Source organism: Equus asinus, chromosome 18 (assembly GCF_041296235.1).
Source record: "Equus asinus isolate D_3611 breed Donkey chromosome 18, EquAss-T2T_v2, whole genome shotgun sequence".
Lineage (NCBI taxonomy): Eukaryota > Metazoa > Chordata > Mammalia > Perissodactyla > Equidae > Equus > Equus asinus.
The window spans coordinates 8,096,036-8,119,421 of NC_091807.1; the positions used below are offsets into that span (position 1 = coordinate 8,096,036).

The following is a 23,386-nucleotide window of genomic DNA, read 5'->3' on the forward strand; positions in this document are numbered from 1 at the left end:
TGTGCTTTAAGCTCTCCCCATGATTCTAATACAGGTTAAAGTTTGTGAACCACTGGTTTCGGGAATCTATGGAGAGAGCTCAGTTGAAAATTGCCAGCAATCTAGACTCTTAGGAGCTGGGGAATGGGTGCTCATTCCTGTAGGGGAGAAATGTGGGAACACCCCTGTCATCAGTAGGTCAAGGCAGAAAAACCAGGCTGCAGGCAGTGGCTTCTGTTCTGAGTTAGGAGTATTAAAGGCAGTTGAGTAGGAAGGATATAGGGGACAAATTAAAGAATTTGATTATTAATTGTGAAATTGTACTGTAAAGCATCATTTTCCATTTATTGCCTTTTTCTTTGTTTCAAATTCATTTAATATACACAATTAATCATATGCTTTAATATCAACAACTTTTCTGAAGTCAACTATGATTATAACAAACACCTATGGATATGGAGTTTTATGTTGTGATTAAGCAAGAGAATATCTTTCTAGTTCAAATACTTAACAGGAACTCACAATATGTTTTTTTCCTTTATTATGTACAAGGTAGTCATAATTAAAAGAGGAGCTCTTGAAAGTAAATTAAGTTCTATTATATAGAATTATTAATCTAAAGGAAATACATCTTTCCTTAGCTGATTAGCATAGAAGTTAAGTTCTCATTAGAATAAAATACCTAATAATTCATTAAAACACTCGTAAGTTTGTGTAAAACTTGATTTTAAGCCCACATTCAATCAATTCTTTTCCAAGGCTTCTGGTTATATCTATACTTTATTGCTGAGCTTCTGCACCTTAAATCCTTATAACGCCAGCCTTGACTAGAGAAATAGTCATTGCCAATGCACAATTTATTTAATGCACAAAACAGTTTGATGGTTCAGTTCATCGCAGTCCAGATGCTGTGACATGGACATCTTGAAATTTGCCACTGCCCAGGCCCGGTAGTACCTGGAAAGTGGCAGTCCATCTTGAAAGGGGATAAAGAAGAGAACTGTACAGTCCTTTTACCTTGTTTTTAGATTACATGCAAAAGAATTTACTTTTGCAGGAGCCGGTAAGGGTTCTGGGCCACTTGAAATAGAATAAATGCTTTCTTGCAAATAGAAACAATTAAAGATATAACAGGTTTAAATAGCTCTGAGGATGGAAATTCAGGCTTTTGTTTTGGTCACTACCTAAGGATAATTAGTAGCTTCTTTAGAAAAAAATTAAGGTGTAAATTTCTCGTTAGAAGAAATTTAAAACAAGGTAAAAAATGGAACAACCAAATACCAAACAGGCAGAGCGCTACAATGAAGGACAGATGGCTCAATCTGCATGAGATAGTTGCCTTCTAGTTTTCAGATGACCCATCTCCTGAGTGGATTGCAAACTCAGCACTGTGGGGTTGGGTTAGCTATTTGCTCCTTGTCAGCGACGAGTTAGTGTTCCTCCTGCCTTTTTATTATTCATCATTTTTTTTTTAAGGGTTGGCCCTGAGCTAACATTTGTTGCCAATCGTTTTGTTTTTTTATTCTTCTCCCCAAAGCCCCCCAGTATGTAATTCTATACTCTGGTTGTTGGTCCTTCTAGTTCTACTATGTGGGATGCCACCTCAGCATGGCTTGATGAGTGGTGGTAGGTCCGCCCCCGGGATCCAAACTGGCGAAACCCTGGGCCGCTGAAGTGGATGGAGCGTGTGAACTTCACCTCTTGGCCACAGAGCTGGCCTCTATGATTCATCATTTTACTGGTGTAGAGAAGGATGATGACAGAAGATAAGAAGCAAAACTGGACAGTGGGTTTGTGGCTGCTTAGAAGATAACAGGGGAAGTTGAACTTAGTTGCTTGCAATAGCTTTTGATTGGCAGTGGCACCTTGGGATACCCTGAAGGTGAATGGAGATGGCTATGGAGTTCTGTCATGGGTGAAGGTAAATATCAATTATTCTTCTCATTGTTCCTGTTAATCTCTTTTACAGGTGATTTTTTTTTCTCTTTTTTTTCATTGAAAACCTCATTAAAATTATTTTCTTTGTGTGCCCATTCATATTGCCCAAATACATTACTGCAAATAGGAATAGCTTTTCAAGGTGTATACTTGATGTTAAAATCAGAGTCTAAATCACTTATTTGGCTCCAAATTTATCTTCTCTTTCTTGGCACACTACCCTGATTTTAGTGAACTTCTCTCCTCTCTCCCCTGAAGATCATGTGGTGCAGAAAGCTGACTGGATTGTCAGGTACAGAGGGGGCACATGAGCTCCTGGCCACAGTGATTCATTCAAGGGTGGGCCTGTGGTTTAGCTGGTCTGCCCAGAGGAAGTCTCAGGTCGTTTATTTGGATGTTGTAACAGAACTGCTCTCCTTTGCTGGTTAGAAATGCAGAGGTGTGGTTTCTTGGGAGCCACTGTCATTCATCTTGGACTATAAGGAGAGAAGCCTCTAATGAAGGAAAGAAACAACCAGAAAGAAGAGTCGAGGGGCAGGCCAGTGGTGCAGCGGTTAAGTTCACACGTTCCACTTCTGTGGCCCAGGGATTGTGGGTTCGGATCCTGGGTGCGGACATGGCACCCCTTGGCACGCCATGCTGTGGTAGGTGTCCCACATATAAAGTAGAGGAAGATGGGCATGGATGTTAGCTCAGGGCCAGTCTTCCTCAGCAAAAAGAGGAGGATTGGCAGCAGTTAGCTCAGGGCTAATCTTCCTCAAAAATAAATAAATAAATAAAAATTAAAAAAAAAAGTGGAGTGGAGACATGCACAAAGAATAAAACAAGCCCTGGGAATACCATCTGAGCTATGGTTCTCGCACGACTTGAAAGACTTTTCAGCCACAAAAACAGTAAATTATCTTTATTAATTAAGTCTGTTTGAGTTGTGTTTTCTACTAGTTGCAAACAGAAAGCATTCTGATAAATGCGGTAATCCTCCGTTGTCTGATCCCTAAATCATGTGTAAAATTAAAGAAATAGAAAGAAACAGAAACAGACACATAAGTAGCAATATTTCTACACAATTTTAAACTTTTTTCTGACTTTCCTGCATGATTTGTAAATCATGGGTGCACGCAATACCTTATTTTAATTGCTTATTACATAGGAACATAGTTGAAGGCATAAATACCTAATATCAGTGAGCAATTTAGAAATTGTTTCCTTTATTTTCTTTTCCTTCATTCTTTGCCAGGAAATATACATAATATAATCCAAGTATTTTTTAGGAGTCAGGAGGGTTTCTCGACATTAACAGAAGACACTCATCTATGAACAAAAATCCTATTTCGTTCAAATATTTTGCTCATGGTAATAAAGAGCACGAGAAAACAGGACAGGAAATCAGAGAACAAACAAGTTGTTTCTTCTCCTATTTCAAAGATTACCTGGAGGTATCCAGTGCCCTTTACTATATAATTAGAAACTTGAAGTTAAAATTTCCAGTGGATAAAAAGCCTGTTTTCATGAATATATTGATATAAATAACTTAGAGAAAGCTCATATACTTTTATCGCAGGTCAGAACTCAGCAGTGGAGCTCGATCACTAAATAACCAAAAATGTCTGCTATTTTTTTTTTAATGTGACTGCATATGTATGTTTATATAATAGTTGTTGACTGCATATTCCAATGTCCTTGCTTTTTTAGTATTAAGGGCTACAGTAAGGAGCCAAATAGGAATTTTGACAATGAAGGAAATAATTGGCTCTCTGGGAGAAAAATCATAAAATCAATATTAGATTATAGGTCAGCCAACTTACAGCAGACTAGACTGCTTCTGGTTGAAGTATTAACATATTTAATGAAAGAAAGATGCAACACAAAAGGGGCATCAATCAACTACGGAAATGGAGGAAAAGAAGCCATGTCTTTTGGCAAATGGTAGATCATGAAATAAAATGGGGATCCTAGTCATTGGACATCAAGTTATTTATGTCCCACTGAGAAGGCTGGTCCTGAGATTTGGAGCCAGGGGGCCCTCAAGTCTTTCTGATCTGAATGGAAAGATCAACTCTATTGTGAGGTGGAAGAGCAGACATTCTCACCTGTTGCCATTAAACGTTCAATTCACCTAACTCCCAGTGTTTTGATTCCAGGCTCACCAAGAAATCTGATACCCATGTCTGTCTTCCTTTCTGTTTTTCGTCCTTGTCACTGCAGTTATTTGACAGTAAATCAATAAAACAGGCTTTGACTATGTTTATGGCTTGGCCACATAGCTTGGGCACTGGGAGTTCTGTGTCAGCTCTGATGACTCAAACATTGACGGCTTGTTTGAGAGTTTTATTTTTCAGTGCATATAAATAAATTGATCCTTTGGTATTTATCTTACATGTTGTTTACTAGTAACTCTGAGCCATCATTCAGGGCCTGATCCCATTCTGGGACATCAATGAGAAAGTGTCCTCGTGGACTTCAGAGTGAAGGAACATTATAGAAAGCTTTTTTTGGTGTGATGCCACTTACTTACCTTTATATTGATTTATAAAATATCCATCATAAAATTGTCAGGCATTGTTCAGACTTTTTATATAAAGTTGATAATTTTTTCAAAGCTTTCATAGCATCCTATTGTCTTCAGGGTAAAGTAGGGGCTGTTTAGGGTAACATGCAAATCCCCTCATGATTGAACTTCCATTTCTTCATCTCTTGACACCCTGCTGCATGTACTAGATGCTTTAGGCATATTGGCTATTATCCTAACTACCTACACATAAAGGTTTAGGCCAAACATTATCTCGGGGGGAGTCACTTCTCCTTTTTCTTCTTTCCCTTAGTTAAACACAACTCTTCTTTGAAGATTTAGCCTTTGCTTTCATAACATTTTTGGCAATACTATGGTATAATGTAATTATTGACTTGTCTATCTCACCCATGAGATTACAGGCCTTTTTGAAGGAGCGTTTTGAATGAAGTCTTGGTATGCCTAACATGTAAGGAGAGTGTTTATATATGAAACTCAAGGGAGTTTACTGAATGGATAAATGAATGGACGAATGAACAGAATAGAATTTGGCTCCCAATCCAAATCACTTTCCTTGTTACTAATTATAGTAGACTGACATAATGTCCCAATTCTTTATTTCTCCCTGTTTCCATACCCACTGCCCTATACCTTTGGTGGGGCCCTCACAGTCTGACTCTTCAAGTCTGCCATGTGGCTTGCATTGGGCCAATGGAATGTGGGTGAACAAGATGCAAACAGAGACCGGTGGAGAGGCATATGAAGCAGAACCACTTTGCAGGAGAACAAATAAGCCCAGCCACGCCCAGCCAGACCTAGCCTAGATCAGCTGAATCCCAGTGATGCACGACATGAGTACTCATTGCTGTAGGCCACTGAAGTTTTGAGTAGTTTATTATGCAGTATTCTCATAATACATAACTGATACCCTGCAATCATTGGTGATCTTAATCAAGCAATAGCCCTGGTAAAGGTAAAGCAACAGTTAGCGGTGACTATACACAGAATGGAGTAGTGGTTATTACTACAGAATGGAGTAGGAGTGGAGTAGTGGATGTCTAGTTATTGTCAGTAGCCAATATTACCTCATGCTAAAATTTTGTTCCCAGTTAGTTAATTAGTTAATAATTTAGCATGCTCTAAAGTCGGATGTCTTGGCTTTTAACCTCCACTTTGCCACTTACTAACAGTTTGACATTGATCAAATTACTGATTCATATCATGCTTCAGTTTTCCCATCTATAAATTATGGAAAATAATAGCATATACCTTATAAGTTTTGTTATGAGTATTAAATATGTGAATACATGTAAAATACTTAGAACTGTGCCTGGTATGGAATAAGTGCTCAAAAAATGTTGTTTCTATGTATAAATAGAACCCTGTTTAATGAATTTCCTCGTTGTTCTTTCCCTTGGTGAGCATTATGCTTTGTTCATCTTATCCATGATGTATGGTTCTATAAATATGTGATGAATTATAAAATTATTAATATTTTACCATTTTGTTCAACCACATGGCTCTTTTAAACTCAGAAGTAAGCAGAGTCCTAAATTGTAAGCCATACTCAGGCAACTCTAAAAGTGGCAATGACAGATTTCCTGAGACAGTCAACACGAGATCCCAATAAAATATGGAAAATTAGGCGCTGAGAAGGTAAAGCCTATTCAAGACAAAGCTAACATCCAAACTCCAAAAAAGTAAGCTTGAGACTTTTCTTGCCCAAGTTCACTTCCTTTCAAAGGTTTCCTGAGAACAGTCCCTCATGTGCAGATCATCTCTGCCAGACCCTGAAGAGTTAAAGGGGCCAGGACTAACCCTCACATTCACTTCTTTTTTGTCACTTCTGGCTTTTGCCTTTGTTCATATACCTCTTTTGGGCTCCTCATTAGTTGGTACTAGGGAGTATCTTATGGATCCAGTGACAGGAATACTATGGGTTCTACTCTTTCACCATGTGGGCTTTTGGAAAAGAAATCCAAGGTAGTAATAATTTATCGGCCTCCCGAAAGACTCCTACCATTATGCACAAGGCTCTCTATTACATAGAAAACTCAAGAAGCTGCTAAAGAGAATATTCAAGAAGTTGACAGGGAAGGCAGATGAAAAATAGGGAAGCCCCTGGACTTTGCCACATCTTTGCCAAGGAGTTTTAAACAAGAAGAGGCTTCTCAGACGTCTCCAAGGATTCTTCCCATAAAGCACTGGTGATGTGTCTGAGGATGCAGCTTGCCTGTCGTCACCATCTGTGAAGAAGAGAGTCAGAATGCTGAGTGCAGCGATTGTCAGGACCTGTCATCTCTCTCCAGCACTGGCACAATCCCTGAATGAGCTGCTTTCAATCAGTTACTGTGCAGTGCTAAATAAGTGTTTCAGAGCCATTGGTGGTTTTTGCCTGCGGTAAGAATGGTATACTCTTTATAGGAGACAAATACGAGGAATTATATGAATAGTTGGGTACATCTCTCAGAATGTTGTATGGACGTATTTTCAACTTAATGGGCTAGACTTGTAGTACTTCTAAATAGATATGGATATGAATAGAATTAATTGTGATCCAAAGCTAGTACATGAGGGCATGGCCTTGCCGATGACAACTGAGGGGCTGTGTTAGAACCATCTCCCATTACTAATGGTGCAGAAGTATGAATTGCTTGTAGATTTGGCTTCAGGATCATCTTTTCCTGAAGCCCTGCTTAGGGAGATGAGAAATGAGGATTATGTTATTAGAATATAAATTTGGCCTCTGGGGAAGCTCTTCCAGCTCAAAAAATTATAGACATCTTTATAACACTCAGAAATCGTGCTGCATACGTGATAACTCACTGGAAATATGGAGCCAGCCACACACAGCAGAGATACGTGGGACAGTGTCTCCATTTGGAAGAAAACTGAAATGGCAGCACCACCTTAGATGGTGACGGCCACTGCAATACCGAGGATAAGCCTTGGAGATGCAGAAATGAAAGCTGTCAGTACAGTCTGCTGACTTGTAAACTCTCTGACAAACGTTTGTTAAACAGTATGAGAATAGGTGAGAAAAGAGGGCTGACCTGTGCTTGGGGTGTGAAAATAGTTTGGGAATCCGTTGGGGGTTACTATGTATTATCCCCTTTTCCAAGACCACTCTGCAACATTGTGAAAACTGAGGCAATAGGGGAGGTCGTGGATGCTGACTTTTCACTTTGGGTACACCTGGGGAAGACGTCCAGGGTGGGAGGAATTCACTAATCTCCTTTAAGCTTTCTACCATGACACACAAGGCTTTACATGGAATGCTGCTTCTTTTTTTTTTTTTTTTTTTTTTTTCTGGAAGCAGTGGAGTCCTATTTACATCAGAAGGGACAGCAAGTACCGCAACAATCACTAAAAATGAAATCCTGCAGCTCAGCCTGCCAACCAGCATGGAAAGTGTGCAGCTGTAAGTGAGCTTCACAAGGCAAGTCACACGCAAGGGAGGGAAGACAGGAAGATGCCAAAATAGCTTATGGAGAGCATGAGGAAGGGGGCCGACTGAGAACGGCAAGCCACACAACCTAAAAAGACTCACAAAAGAGAAATCTTTGGCTTAGCTCTCTAGAAGCAGATAGACAGAAAGAAGAATAACAGAGGCCATGTCGGCGATGCCAGGGCAGTGTCAAACTCAGAGATAAGACCTGCCTGGAGAACCTGCCGCTGTGAATGCAGGGGTATAGCCATTTGAACCTAGGATTTAGAAGGACCCTGGGTTATACATCAAACTTGGCAGCTGTATTTGATAGTCTCCCTGTCTTCTGTGTCATTGTTGAATATAAAGGGCAAGAAACGAAAGAGTTGCAGAGACATCTTAAATATTAAAGCAATACAAATGACACTCTCAACATGAGATCACAAACATAAACATTTCAGAAAAGGCTGTCTAAATGCTCTATGTATCTGTTATTTTCATACACACTGACACCTCCGTGTAAGTCATGAAAAACATGGGAAAATATATTCAAACTTAGGTTAGCATCTTCCCTTCTTTGCTATTCTACTAGCTTGTTGGCCTCTGTTCCCACATGCCTGAAGACTGAACACTTAAAAATAGTGCGTGTGCGGAGGATGTGAAGGCGTGTTTACAGGCTGCACATACATGCAGGTGCATTTTCTAACATCTGAGCCCATCCTTGTGGGAATTCTCCTTGCTTCTCAAAAGATCTTAACAGGACTTAATCTCTATTCATGTGAAACAAGAAACGTTGTCATTCTCATTTTATTCCAAAGCCATCTTTAATGCCAAAGATGAATCTAGAGATGGGGGAAGTTGACATTTACTCAGAATTATTATTCAATCAAAGTTCTATTTTCTTCTTATGATGATTTCGTTTGTCAGAGTAGTTTTAATGCAAAGCTTGTGATCAGGTTTTTTCCTTAAACAATTGGTGCTACCATCTGTGTCACCTGAGGCTTCTTTTTGTTGATTATTTTGCATTGTAGCTTCATGTAATGCCACACAATGAAAACGTAAATAATTTGCGCCTTGTTTTGTTGGGAGAGAACTCTCCAGACAGTTGTGTGGTGCTAGAGTACTGATTCCGGAGAAGGGGAGGCAACATAATACTCTTCCCACAAAAACACGCCACTTTTTTTTCATCCTCTCTTTAAAATTCTTTGTTTAGTTTGATTAGAGATCCAGATCAGAGGCATTTTCTAGGGCATGGGACCTGCCTGCTTGGGAACTTCCTACTGTGCTGATGAAGCACCATTCACCTAGCCTGAGCCGCTGGAGTTCGGAACAACCCTAGGGCGTTTTTGTTTTCTGTTTTATATCTCGTTTGTTCTTTCTCTTTGTTCTCTTCCGTTCAGAGGAAGGTGTGTGCTAATGCCAACTTGTCAGAAGTGTACCCAGCAGGAGGAGGATATGAGCTGTTTGGATTCTTTAAAATCATTCTTGCTTATTTGCCCTGTGCTTTAGATAACAATTAGAGGGTAGTCTTTCCACAGACAGTGGCCTCACTCCTTAAATAGCTTAGGCGAGAAATTGTGTTGCTCAGTAGAAACCTATAGACTTTGACGGTTTACCCCAACTCTCTCATAATTTGCTCTTAGCCTCCTCGCCCCATGCTCAGTAGAAATGGTTTTGGCTATTTTTTCTATAACAGAGCTGTCTTCAAAAAAATTCGATACACTGGAGATTGAAACGTTAATGTTTGGTGAATTTTAGATGCCGGTGTGGGTTGTATTTTCTGCTATCTTGCCAAAGCAGGTATTCTCTGGCCTCACCTCTTGGAATAGCTTGAAAACCAAAGGTGGGGCCGAGCAAAGTTAATGATCTAGTAGTATTTTCTTAACTCAATTTTCAGAATATGTCATCTGCAGGGGAGTGATCAAAAATGAACATCCTTGCAAAATATTTCAAGAGCTAGAGTTTTGGATCAACGCTCGTGTATGGCTTATGGACCGATGCAACTTCCACGTTAGCTGCTTTTGATTGACTCTTTGTTTTTACGTGTTTGTGCTCTCGCTAGAGATAAGAGAAAACATGTAACAGCGAGAGGAAGGGGACTCCTCTAAGCCCCTCTTATGCCAGAAAAACCATCGTGAGCCGTTCATTCTCCTCCTTCAAACATTTTCCCCTTCGCATCCATAAAAGAGCCAGATTTTAAGTAGCGATACTTAGAACCAATGGCCACTAGGCATTTTGATTTTCTACTTACTTATTACTCAGAAAGCTTGATTAAGTATGTTTTACTCAATTAGCCACAGATGAGCCCTTGTGCACCACTAGTTCGTAATTGCCCTAATTGATTCTGAGGAGAGATCTTTGGTCAGAGTCAAGCCAGATGTAGGCTTTGTTAGTGATTTTGATGGAATGACCCCAGGAAGCTCCATTTTTACAGCTTTGATGTAAAAAAGCCCGAGAAGTTTGCCCAGACTGCTCTGCTTACTTAATTATATTTTTGATAATTTATTTTCCCAATTGACTTCTAGCCAGGCCAGGTTGTGTTTGATCTTGATGAGCTTGCACAGGTTTGCAGAAGAGGAGGAAATGTCCCAGCTCATTATCTTCTACTCTTGCTTTATCAGACCTGTGTTCAGGAAACTGTATACAAAGTCTTGCTCTCAGATATTTTCTTTAGAAACCATTCCTTTCTTTTTCTCCTCTCTTCTGAATCATTTCATTAACATAGGTTAAATTAGTCTCTTTCCTGTCTTCTAATCACTGATGTTGGAGATTTTGCTGTCAGACACTCATTCTGCTCTCTTAGGCATTATTTTTTCAAGTCTATCCAAACCAATCTTATTTCGGTAAAGTGAGGCTTTAAGATTGGGTTAAGATAAAGTTCCGTTAGATCTAACAATCAGATTAATTCAGAATTCTTAGTTAATGCTTAGAAATTTACTAATAAGACAGTATAGCAGAAAACATTTTGATACGGGTTTTTATTTTTGATAATATTTCTGAATTAGACTCAGCATCTCCTACTTCCTCCTCCCTCCCTCTGGAAGAGAGACAATAATAGAAGGCAGAGAGGAAGCCAAGATAGGTAAGTGTTCTGTCATGAGACAGAACAAGGACTGGAGATAGTAGTTAAATTAAGTGATGAAAAGAATAAAGTTTTCTATGTTTTGGGTTTTTTTACACCTGAGTTTGTGGACTATGAGGTTCATATTTATTACAGTCATTTCTGTTATATTCTATTATAACTGTTCTTATAAACATTTGTTACAGGAGTTCCATGCCTGTTGACTCACACTGGCATACTCCCTTAGAATGCAGACAACTTGGGGAATTGGAAAATATAAAGTCCTTTCCACCCCAATACCCTTTCATATGTAGTTCTTGCAGAGGAAAAACAGAGGTTGGAAGCCAGGAAGTATTCACTCTATGTGTTGGACAAATATACTGATGGACAAATATAAATATTCTGCATATATGTTTCTTCGGAGCAGAGGGCATAGGTTCGAGTGAGAGGGGAGGAATGTGATCCTGAAGCCACATTTTATGCATTACACAATTTCACCTAAAGCTTCAGACTTTCCAGACTTTTCTCAATCACATTTAGCAGGCAATTTGTCATAGCCTAAGAAAAGATTAACAAGAGAAAAACAAACAGAAATTTATTAACATGTGTGTTCTGCGTACCAGAACAGCAGCCAGTGATGAGTAACCCAAAGGGATGGTTAGAACTTGGGCTTGGAAACCATCTCAGGTCAAACAAAGAAAAAGGAATTTGGGGCTTTTGGGTGGGGGAGGCAAGTTATGGGAAGGTGACCAGGAAAAGTATGGTAAATGAGGTTGTTTAGTAAGGTTTGTTATGCAGATTTAAGTCTTTTCTTTTGATAAGAATTGTTGAGTCCTCCTCTTCCTGGTAGAAGAAAGGGAAAAAACTTGTCAAATGGAGATTTCCCTTTGAATGTAAATTTCCTTTACAAAAAGAAAACTTGTGAGCTGTTTCTGGAGCTTTACTTTCATCTTCTGGTTCTCAATGGCCTTTAGCTCAAAATAATCCATATGCCAAAGAGGCATATTTGGTGGTGGGGGGGGGGGGATGCATATTCTGGTACCCTTCTTTCATCACTCCCTCACTTGCATTATTTAAGATGTTTTCAGTTAAAGTTAAAGCCAACTGAGCTGAAACTGTCAAATACTAAAAAGAAATAAAAAAGTTCATCTCTATGAAGGTTTAATATTAGGTTCAATCCAATGACTCAACCTGGTCATCAAGGACACAGTTTTGGTTTATTTGTCTGCTTTGTTTCTAAGATATTAGCCCCTACCCTGGGATTGTTTCCTTCATAGTCACTTAAAGGTGGCCAGCAGATTCAGGGCCAAATGCCTATGACAGGAGAAAGAGAACCTTTGTCTCAGAATTCCCAGAAAAGTTCCTGATGGCCCATTTAATTGGTACAGAATAATTCCCACTTCCCATTAATTGACCTGCTACCACACAAAGGGCATGATCTGCTTGCCATGAGACTGTGGGGCCTGGAATTGGCCACCCCAAGATATGTCTCTTTGGCATGAGGATTGTTTGGGACTGGTTACTTTTAATAAACTGCAGACAGGAAAGCAACTGAAAAGTAGAATTTACTTATCCTTTGTTAAGAGACATTTACATTTGTAAGGGAAATCTCCATCTGTAAAGGTGTCTCCCTCTCTGTACCAGGAAGAAGTGGGGATGACCCTATCTCTAGAAACACTTCTCAATGCAGAATGCAAGGACTTAAACTGCATAACAATCTTATTCCTGTTTACTGTGCTTGTCTGGTAACCTCCTATAACTGACTCCCCCCACCCCCAACATCCTCCTTTGTCTTTAGCTGAAGATGATATTTAAGTGGGGGCTTCGGCCATTTTGGCGAGTTGCTCAGTTTGCCTGAGCCTCTCCCATGTATACATGTTATAAAGCTTTGTTTAATTTTCTCCTGTTATTCTGTCTCATGTGAATTTAATTTGTTCTCCAGCCAGAAGAACCCACAGTGGGTAGAGGAAATGTCTTCCTCCCCTACCAGACAAAGGCAATTAAGAAGCAAGACGGCAGCAGGGAAAGGGCATTTTATTACAGCTTGCTAGCAAGAAGGAAGATGGCTGACTGATATCTAAAAGAACCATCTTAAAAGGGGCATAGAATCTTGAAGAAGTTATATAGGCTAGTGGGTTATAGGGGAAGGTGTCGGGAATGTTGACCCAGGAGTCACCACACCAGGTCTTTGATATTTTAAGTGTTGACTGACTTTTTCTTTTAGTTTCCCCAATTTTTTGAAAACCGTATTCTGTCAATAACTATATGTCAATAACATTTTTCTGAGCTTAAACATCTGGATGTGTGATCCGATGGCGCTTTATGCTGCTTCTATGTATGTAATTCCATCTTGCATCAACATATTAAAGTTTCCTGTATAAAACTACAGTGATTCTAAAAGGCAATTAATTTTCCTCCTATTCTCTAGCTCTGATTCTGCCCTTTGGAGTCATGAAGAATAAGAGATTCCACTGAAAATTATGAATCAGACAGGTGGGGTTTGACTCTCTTTTTCAAGATTCCTTTGGTTTCTAATCAAACCATACAGAAGCTGGTTTGGTAAAAATGAGAAATTATTAGCTCACATAAATGTAAAGTCAAAGGGCAGGACTGACTCAGGCATGACTGGTCCACGTGCTGAGTGAAATCCTCATGGCACCGCATCTCTCCTCACTGGCTCCACTGTTCTCCGTGAATTGACTTAATTCTTAGGCAGGTGTTCTCCAAGGGCAGGACTTTAGGAGCCCCTAGTGGAAATCATTTGCATTTTTCACCATCCAAAATTAAGAGAAAATCTATGAGCATCTAAAAAGCATTTACAGAGCAAATCTCAAGATTTTTCTGTTGAAAACAAGGGTGTCTACTGCTTGAAAAGAACATGACACTGAGATTGTAAGGATTTCTTGAAAAGGTACCTGGCTTGTGAACAGGAGAGCTGAGCCAGCGCTGGGGCTGTACCTTTATACTACATTTCAGTTTCATATGCACAATCTAGATCAAAGCATTTTACAAGGGCTATAAAAATTCTCAACCTTTGTGTTTCTTGGATGGTACATGTATGCATCCCCTCAAAAAACTCATTTATACTTATAAATGAAAGAAAATTGTATCTTTATTCATTTGGATTCTCTTTACATTTCTATGGTCACTAACTGTTCTTTGTAATAAAGTCTCCTAAATTAAATATACTATTCTATTTATTGACCATAAATAATAATTAATGTACTTGGATTTTATCTTGCTTCTGTCATATTTTAAGAGATATATTCACTCTCTGTTAATATTTACATAAATAGGAATTAAAAACCGAGCTGCTTGATTTAGCTCTAAAATTATTTACCTTCCAATTACAACTACAAAAGCAGAGAGTATTAGTTAAGATTCTGTTGGTTTCAAGTGTTCAAAATACAACGTGAGGAAGCTTAAGTAAAATGGGAATCTAATGAATGGCTTCTAGGCTGTATCACAGATTGGGAAGATAAGACAATAGCTCAACCTCACAAATAACTGGAATCAGGGGCCTAGTACACTCAGAACTGTATTCACCTGTCTCTCTCTCTTTTCCAGCAGCCTCCTTCTCGTCTCTAATCCAAACCAAAAGTGGTGCTTCTAATGTATAAACTTTACATCTTTATATGTATTATAGCATTAGCCACTAGAGAAAGATTTGTTCTCCTTTTTCTAGTTTTATAATTTTTTGAGAAAGATTCCTCTTGGTTCATCTTGGATCAGGGACCTATTCTAGTGACCAGAAGTTGGAATTTGAAAAGAACTTTGTCCCAGTTTTTGTCAGATGCTTATACCAATTGGGTCAGATGTCTCGTTTCTGTCAGTAGCCAATATTACCTCATGCTAAAATTTTGTTCCCAGTTACTCTGCGTATGGGGGAGGTACTGTCTTTCAGAAAGGGGATTCTACAATACCCAGCACACTGAGGAAGGAATTTTCTCGTAGCCAGTGATAGCTTTAGGATAGGAGTTCACGTCCTCATTGAAAATTTAACATGCATTTCTTAGCTATTACTGAATTTTATGCTTTAACATTCTTGCTGATAATGTTATATGCAGAGTGGACTTGTCCTTTTCAATGCTGCTTGCATATGTTGTCATTATCAGCTCTCTTACTAATTTTATTTCTGTTCATCCCATGACAAGTCTTGAATATAGTTGGCATTGAAAATAAATATTTTTTTAACTCGACTAAAGGAATACCACTGATTATGGAATTAAACAGACGTGAATGATGTCACTAAAAGAGATTTGCTTTGGAAATTTGTCCTGTTAGATATTTGTTTTGTAAAAAGCGTGCTTGAGATTCTAATGACAGACGCGTATTTGTACTTAATATTTCTCAAAGGTCTTTTTTATTGTTCTAGGAGATTTCTGAAACTCCTTTAATAAAAGCTGTAACTAATCTTTATAATTTTAAAGAAATAGTTGCTTTTAGAGGCCAGTTGAAATCATTTATCAGGTAAAACTTTTCCAGAACATCCAGCACACCAAAGAGACACTGTTAGAAGACACTGGGACATCATCTTGATGCAATTAGGTTATCTCAAAGAAGAGGATTAAATTCTAGAAAAAAATATATGATTCACTTTTTTCATTCGTTGTTCCATAAAAGCACAAATACCTCTGAGTAGCTTATTAAACAGAAAATCATTTCAATAGGTGGATTAGACAGAATTGGTAAGAAACCGTGAATTCAGGCCAGTCATAATAATTTACTAAAGTTTGCCATCTAGAGGTCTACTGGGGTATATTTTGCCGAGTATTTTCAGATTCATTTTCTATAATCTAAAGTCCTGATATTTATATGTTTAATTTATTAAGTAGAATGAAGACTAAAGTAAGTGGAGGATATTTCATTTATTACTGAATCTACACAGGGCATTTTATATTTTTAACTTTTAAATGAAAACGTTTGCTTTTATTTTTTACTTATACAATCATTTTGGTGGTTACATTATAAGAAACCTTTTAGGCAAGCCGACTTATAAATGTCTTCACACTGTAGGAGAGAAGGAAAACAGTGCATTACAGGTTGGTGAATGTAACACGGTGCACGTGATGAGTAACATTTTCTTGACTATCAGGACTGACTGTCTGTGGGGTATTTGTATGGCTGGTGAGCACCGCTGTTTGATGGATGGAAACAGAAAGTTGTTCATGTTAAATACCTATGGGAGTATGGAAAGCAAAATTCCCGAGAACAAAAGAAAATGACACCCATTCTAAAACTAAGTTTTAAGACCCAGTACTACATCTTCCATACGTGTGAGTGTGTGTGTGTGTGTTTGTGTATGTAAACCACGTGAATTTGTGAATTTGGGTACTTTAAGAAGTCATTGTAATGCATAGATCATTGTTGCCATGGATTACACAGCGGAGCATTTATCAAGACTGCAATTGTGTTTTCATGACTGTTTTACAGTTGTCAGCTTATCAATGCTAAAACAGAGGATAATGAGCTTTAAAATGTAGGTTATGGGGCCGCAATAGAACCTATTTCTAATGAAAACTTTCCAATCAACTGAGTTGAAGGTTAGGAACTTTCAATTCTCACTACGTCACAGGGCGCTGGTTTTGGCAGTAGGAGAGATGAGATGTTATGGCTGCTGCCACTATTAATTCTTTACTTTGTCAGGAGGAGGTGGTGAGCATTCTGTGATCCAAACAAACGTTTCATTTTAGCAGCAGTGGAAAACACTGAAAGGGCTTTCTCTAATTTTTAAAAAAATATTTCTATATCATACCAATATTAGATCATTTCATTTTTCTTCCATTTTAAGATGCCCTCTAGTTTAAAGATGTAACTTAGAATTAAAATCAACATTGGGGAAAGGGTATCCCCTCACTAAAGGTACACATTTACATCTGATTTGGGGATGTGAAAATGTGTTCTGGTGTCAGACTTCCTATATGAGAAAGAAGTGTTTCTTAGAAATGAGAAATTGCTGTAATAAAAATGACTTTAGGAGAGGTAATATGCACCTCTGTAATTAATATCTCATGTTATGGTGTAATTACTCGATGTCCTTACATTGACCTCGGGGAAAAGAGTGTCTAAATATTACATTATAATTTTAGCATTTGTCTTTTTAGATAGTATAGTTCCTGTGAAATGCAGTTCATTGTGTTGATAAAATATCCAAGGCAATTTACCGACAAAAGGTTATACCAGCCACAGTGAATTTCCTCTGCTTCGTTCCAGACACCTTTTATATCTTGAAATCGACTTAAAAACAGTAATAAGGTTGAACAGATAGCTCAATCGCTGTGATCGTCAGTGTTTGGGGAGTTCATGGACTGTAGCTACCCGAGGCAGTGTTCATTATGCACCATTCACAATCCACTGATGACAGCAAACACTTCATGTGAACAGTGCCATGGTCTGATGATGAGAAAGCTGGTTGGGATGTTGCCTGAAGGAGAGACACTTCCTGAACCTAAAGCAACTCCTCTTATGATGGTCCAAGCACGCTGCTTATCGTAGCAGGGGTTCCTATTTACTGGTAAGTCGATAAGCATAATGCCACATGGGATCTTCCTGACCACGAGAGCACACCTTACCACTGTGACTGTAATTGTGTGTGTGTGTTTGTTGTCAGGATACTGTGCTGCTTTTTCTTCAAAGACAGCTCATATATATTTCAATAATCTTATTATATATTCAAATTGTTGCCTTATTTCTTTTAAAAATGGAATCCACTAATATAGTCTTTGAAATTTAGGTACTCATAAGTCTCATACATTTAACTCTTTTACAGATTTTTCTCAGCCTGGCAAATCGTTAATCTTATGGCTGTGGAATTAGACTGACTTCAGGTTAGTAGCTTAAAACTTCCCTGGGATGCAAATCGGGATAATACTTATACATACCTTTTAGGATTATTGCGAGAGCAGAAGGACTGAAACATGATAAGAGGTCAATAAATATTCACTATTAGGATGATAGTTTATTAATAGTCAGTAGCCTTGAAACAAACCTACTAGTGTAGTTTATTCCCCATGTCAACAAAATCTCGATTACTCTTTCTGACAAGAGACTCTTAGGTAAAAATCAACACCTGGATTTTACAAGAAGGTTTTGAAGTTATTAAGTGTAAGAGGCAAGCTGAGTTTCAATTTGACAGTATCCACAGTAATTTTAAAAATGCATGATTTTCTAAAGAACTAAATATACACTCTTGAATAAGGAACATAATACTGAAGAATAATGGAAGGCAGTGTGGTGTTATACCAATGGGAATTGGCACCATACCTGAGTTATGAACACAGGTCTTTCACTTGATCAACTCTTTGGGGCTTATGCTCCTCGTCTAGAATTTAGGATAATATTATTGCCTTGATTAGAGTAGTGGTGAGGGTCAGCTGAGATAATATAATTAAATCTCACATGTAAGAGATAATAAGTAGGTTTTTTTTTTTTTTTAATAAGGAGAAAAGGCAAAAGGAAAAGAGTTAGCTAGATTCGAGAATATGGCTCCTACTTTCCTTAAAAACTCTTTCTCTCTGTCAGTACAAATTATTCCCTCTTGCCCTCCTTACTTACGTTTTTCTTTCACGAACTTCTCCTCTTACTCCCTGATTATGTTTCCTCTTCCTTTCTCCTTTTCTCCTGCTGTTATTTTCCACTAAACCCAAAGTAGCATTTTGATGAAAGTATTTTTCTGTTTGCTGAAAAGAGATTCATGTGTAAAATTGCTCGGGAAGTAGAATATTACATGGCTAACATAAGGTTTTGAATAAGGGGAAATTAGATATATATATATTTGTCTACCATCAATTGATCTGATATTCTTTAAGCCAGAGGTTGGCAAAAATTTCTGTCAAGGGTTAGACAGTAAACATGTTAGGCTTCATGGGCCACATGGTTTCTGTTGAAATTATTCAATTCTGCCATTGTAGTGTGAAATCAGCCATGACAATACGTCAACAAATGAGCACAACTATCTTCCTATAAAACTTTATGTATGGACACTGAAATTTGAATTTTATATAATTTTTATATATCATGAAATATTCTTCTTTTGATCTTTTTCCAGCTGTTTAAAAATGTAAAAACCCCCAATTAGGCCATGGGCCATACGAAAACAGACGATAGGCCAGATTTGGTTCACAGGTCATAGTTTGCAGATCCCTGCTTTAAGCTATGGGATTTATGCTGATGTTGAGGAACTGTATATTCAAAACCCTAGCTAGTTAAAAACGGATTAGAAGCAACTATAATATCAGAGTGAGTGGAAACAGATTATGGAAGACTTGGAATAACAAGAAAAGGCACTTATAAGGGTGATGGTGTCAACAGATTTCTTTATTTATTCTTAAGCAGGAGAATTAAGTAATAAAAATAATGTTTGAGGAAGATTCATCTGGAATTGCTGTGCAGTGTGGACAGCAAAAGGAAACAAGATTTGAAGTGAATACTTAGCATACTTTTGTCCTAGTTCAGGTGTCAGCTAAGGTGGGGATTTGAGTGGTAGTTTCGAGAATTGTGAAGGAGATGAAAAGGAGGACTCAATGAAACTTGGTAAAGAGTGGATCTAAGGGTAAAATGGAGGAGCTGGTTAAATAAGATGGCGACTTTATTAAAGTCAGCAACTGGGATAAAACAAGAACATGGAAATGGGAAAGAGAAGTCATGATTTGAATTAGATCTTTTTTGTGTGTGAGGAGTATCTGACCTGAGCTAACATCTGTTCCAACCTTCCTCTACTTTGTATACAGGATGCCGCCACAGCATGGCTTGATGAGCACTGTGTAAGTCTGCACCCAGGATCTGAACTCGTGAACCCCGGGCAGCCAAAATGGAGTGCGTGAACCCAACCACTACACCACTGGGCGGGTCACTGAATTATGTATCTTTTCTAGACCAAATGACCAAGTGCAATTGGGCTTCTAGGTTTTCCAAAGAGATTCACAAGAGAAAACGTTCTACTGCTTTTCCTTCATCTTTGGTTTTTGGTAGTTTAAACTACTGTTGTTTTAGTTTTTATGTTGTAATCATGTAAGTCTGCTAATGAGTGGGGACTAAATGTGACCATTAAATGGCCTCCATGTAAGTGAGTAAAGTAAGAAAAGTTTCTCATAAAAATCCTACAGGCAAAAACTGCAGGCATGGTAGTTTAATAAAGCACAAAGTATATAAACACATTTGTTTTTCTTTGTTCTGTTAGTACATAATGGGAGAAAAATGGCTTTGGTCAGATCCCATTTTCTGGACATTTTTATAACATAACATTCAAGGATGTGCATTTCAAGCAAAAACATTTACCAGTACCCTGAGTCACTGAGAATTAAATAACTCAACATTTTCAATAGAAAACTCAATTTTCAAACTATCATATCTCATTCCTTTCCAGGGACACGCTACCCTATTCATGGCTCCCCCATGTGAACTTTTTATCCATCAACTGGGAGAAGTGTCGTGCCCCTAAGAAGTAAGCATAGAATAGGACCTTAGGGCTATGAAGTTCTAACTTCTTATTTTTCCCCACAAAAGCTGTTCTTTTAAATAAAGTATTCCCCTAAGCATAGACTGAGTTTAAATAACACGTTTGGTGATTTCCCAGAAGTTGAGTGGTATTATGTGACAAGTTAAATATATTATTTTCCATCGGGTAGTTGACAAATGTGCATGTGTGAACTAGTTTTGGTCCTTATGGGTTGTCTTTTTGTAATTTGAATGATCACCTCCCATTTCCTTTTTGTAAACTGAGAAGCAAAAGCATCTTTCTCTGTTTTGAACTAACAAAATGATATCCATCCATGTAAGCAGTTAGTATGCAACACCCTTATGTCATATCCATAACCCTTTAGGATTGTAGTCTGCGAAAAAGTTGATTTTATGAGGAATCACGGAGTAATCTGTTATATGCATAAAGATCTATTACTCTAAAACCTATAAATATATATTCACTAACTTTTTTATTTTGTAAGGAAGATTGGCCCTGAGCTCACATCTGTTGCCAATCCTCCTCTTTTTGCTTGAGGAAGAGTGGCCCTGAGCTAACATCTGTGCCAATCTTCTTCCATTTTGTATGTAGGATGCCTCCCCACCATGGCATGTGTGTAGGTCTGCGCCCAGGATCTGAACCCACGAACCCCGGGCCCCTGAAGTGGAACCCACAAACTTAACCACTACGCCACCAGGTCAGCTCCACTTTTTGTTTTTTTAATGTAAGACCAAAGTTCTTTTTTGCTTTTTTGTTTTTTGAGGATTGTTCCAGGGTTTGGAGTTCATCATCTTTCTGTCGTAAATCATACACATAATATATGTCGTATGAAAGCCTGTTTTGTTGTAATTTTTAAGTGGAGCAAGAACTTAAAGACCATTGTGAAGTAATCTAACCTAGGTAGAGAAGGTTTTCCAACATTTAAGATTTTTCCCTTCAATTGTTTAAAGTTATGTCTCCTGAAGCAAATTCAGCCCGATTGGCAACTTACTTTTATTGTCTTAGCAAAGCATTCAGCTCAATTCTCATTGAAACAACAGCATCAAAGAAGCACTTCCACAGTCCTATTGGATCAGTTTAAGCAATATTTAATTCAATTACATAATTACAATCATAGGCATAACTTATATAAATATGTTTGGGAACAAATCCAAATTGTATTCTTGGTAAAAACAAAAACAAAAACATAAAAATCTTCAACTACTGGAAGGAAAAGTATTAGAACACATAAGAGAGATCCTATTTTTGAGCATTCAGTATGCTATGGACATCGGATATATGTCACAGCGCAAATTAAGAATGTTGGTTAATATGATGAGATATTTAAGTGGCAGTTGTATGACATATACATTGGATTCTTATAGTTACTGTGTTAATTTTCTTTGATGATTTTTGAAATATCTAGAAAGTACTACTATGTTTTCAGCCCTTGAGGACAAGGGATGGACCTTATTCAGGATTCTATGACCAGTACTCACCACGGTGCCTGACATATAATAAGCATTCAATTATTATTTGAATAGATAAATGAGTGGATGATTGAATGAACATCTACTCCAATGGGGAAAAGGACAATATACTGACTATTACATGGTTTCACAGGACATGCATCTAGATTACTACACCAATTCCACCATGAAAACATGTCCAGCTTCATATTACTGTGAGAAATGTTTTCTTTGCTCTTTACGTAATAGTATAGAGAGAAAGTCCATCCTCAGTATGAATCTGTTTTATCTTAACCTAGCTCGGCTAACCAGATCCTGCAATTTGTAATTTGACTTCCACCCTCAACAGAATTGAAATAATTTAAAGGTTAAAGTGATAATCTAAACACCTAATTACATACTTTCTGCAAATGGAATCAGGCAGATTCTCTGGGTAGCTTGGTCATCTATTTTCATTTCTTCATTTTTTGCATTCCTAGCCTTGCAACCTATACACAATTTCCAAAATGCAAAACATTTACTTACCTGCCAGCTAAATTACCTCTGGGTAGTCTGATCCTCCTTCCACTGTAATTTATAAGTACATCCACTTTTCCTCAAAAAAATAATAACCACGATTCCAAAATGGCAGGTAAGCTTCTTATTCTTGCATCAAGAGTGATTCGACACTGTAGTTTAATTGTGATGGTTGGTGTAACTTTTCTACGTTTTAGAAGTGTTAATAATAATAGACTTTTATAAAATTCATATTATAAAGTCATAAGTAAGTATAAAATCTTCATCTAGCACACTATTAAAATGATGTCACTGTGTGCAAATCACAGTAATATATTGAAATAGCTTTGAATAAATACTTTCTTTTCACCCCTCACAAAGCTATTGATATGTCATATTACTTTTTATAGGCTCTGCACTGTGATACTATGTTCATAGGTGTAAGTGTACCCAGCATGGGAAGAAAAATTCTTTCTGATAAAATAACTTCCATTCTGCCCCCAGATAATGTTGGATGGTATTCAGTGACCACGGAAGTCACACATCTAATAACTCTTTCTCAGTACTTCTTGATCTCTCTCTTTTCTTTTTGACTATTTTGCTCTTCATGGAATCCTCTGACAATAAGCTCTCCTATATCTCTTTCTAATTTTCTCAGTTTTCTGTATTTACATTTTCTTTCTGTACCCCAAATAGAATGGTACCTTGAGTTTCCTTTACTAGAGCACTCCTCATCTTTTTCACACACAGTTACCACTAAATGGACCACTCTCAAAAATCTCTTTCTAATGCTCTGGATTCCTTTTTAATTCTCATCCTATATATGTAAACATTGGCCAGAACCTTCATTTGGGTATTTATTCAGTTGTCATCAAAACTAAAATCACCATAGTGTCCTTTTTCTCAAACAATGTAAACAACCTCTTTCTTCAGGGGCACCATATTTCTGTGCTCTTTCCACCAGTCATTGAAACTTAAATTCTAGAGGTCAACTTCACTTCTCATTTTCCCTTACTCCCCTTATTCTAGAATGAACATTTTTTAGTGACAATTGTGTACCAGATACCATGTA

General features: G+C 37.8%; 1 long non-coding RNA gene across 1 annotated transcript in view; it reads left to right on the plus strand.

Moving 5' to 3' along the window:
- The window catches only part of LOC123278074 (uncharacterized), a 52,629-nt gene extending 32,568 nt beyond the window's left edge, over nt 1–20,061 (plus strand). Inside the window, exons 7-9 of the long non-coding RNA XR_006515338.2 lie at nt 17,128–17,428; nt 17,684–17,741; nt 19,644–20,061. This is a non-coding gene — a long non-coding RNA (uncharacterized lncRNA). The remainder of the gene's footprint in view (nt 1–17,127; nt 17,429–17,683; nt 17,742–19,643) is intronic.
- The last annotated feature ends 3,325 nt before the right edge of the window (nt 20,062–23,386 follow it).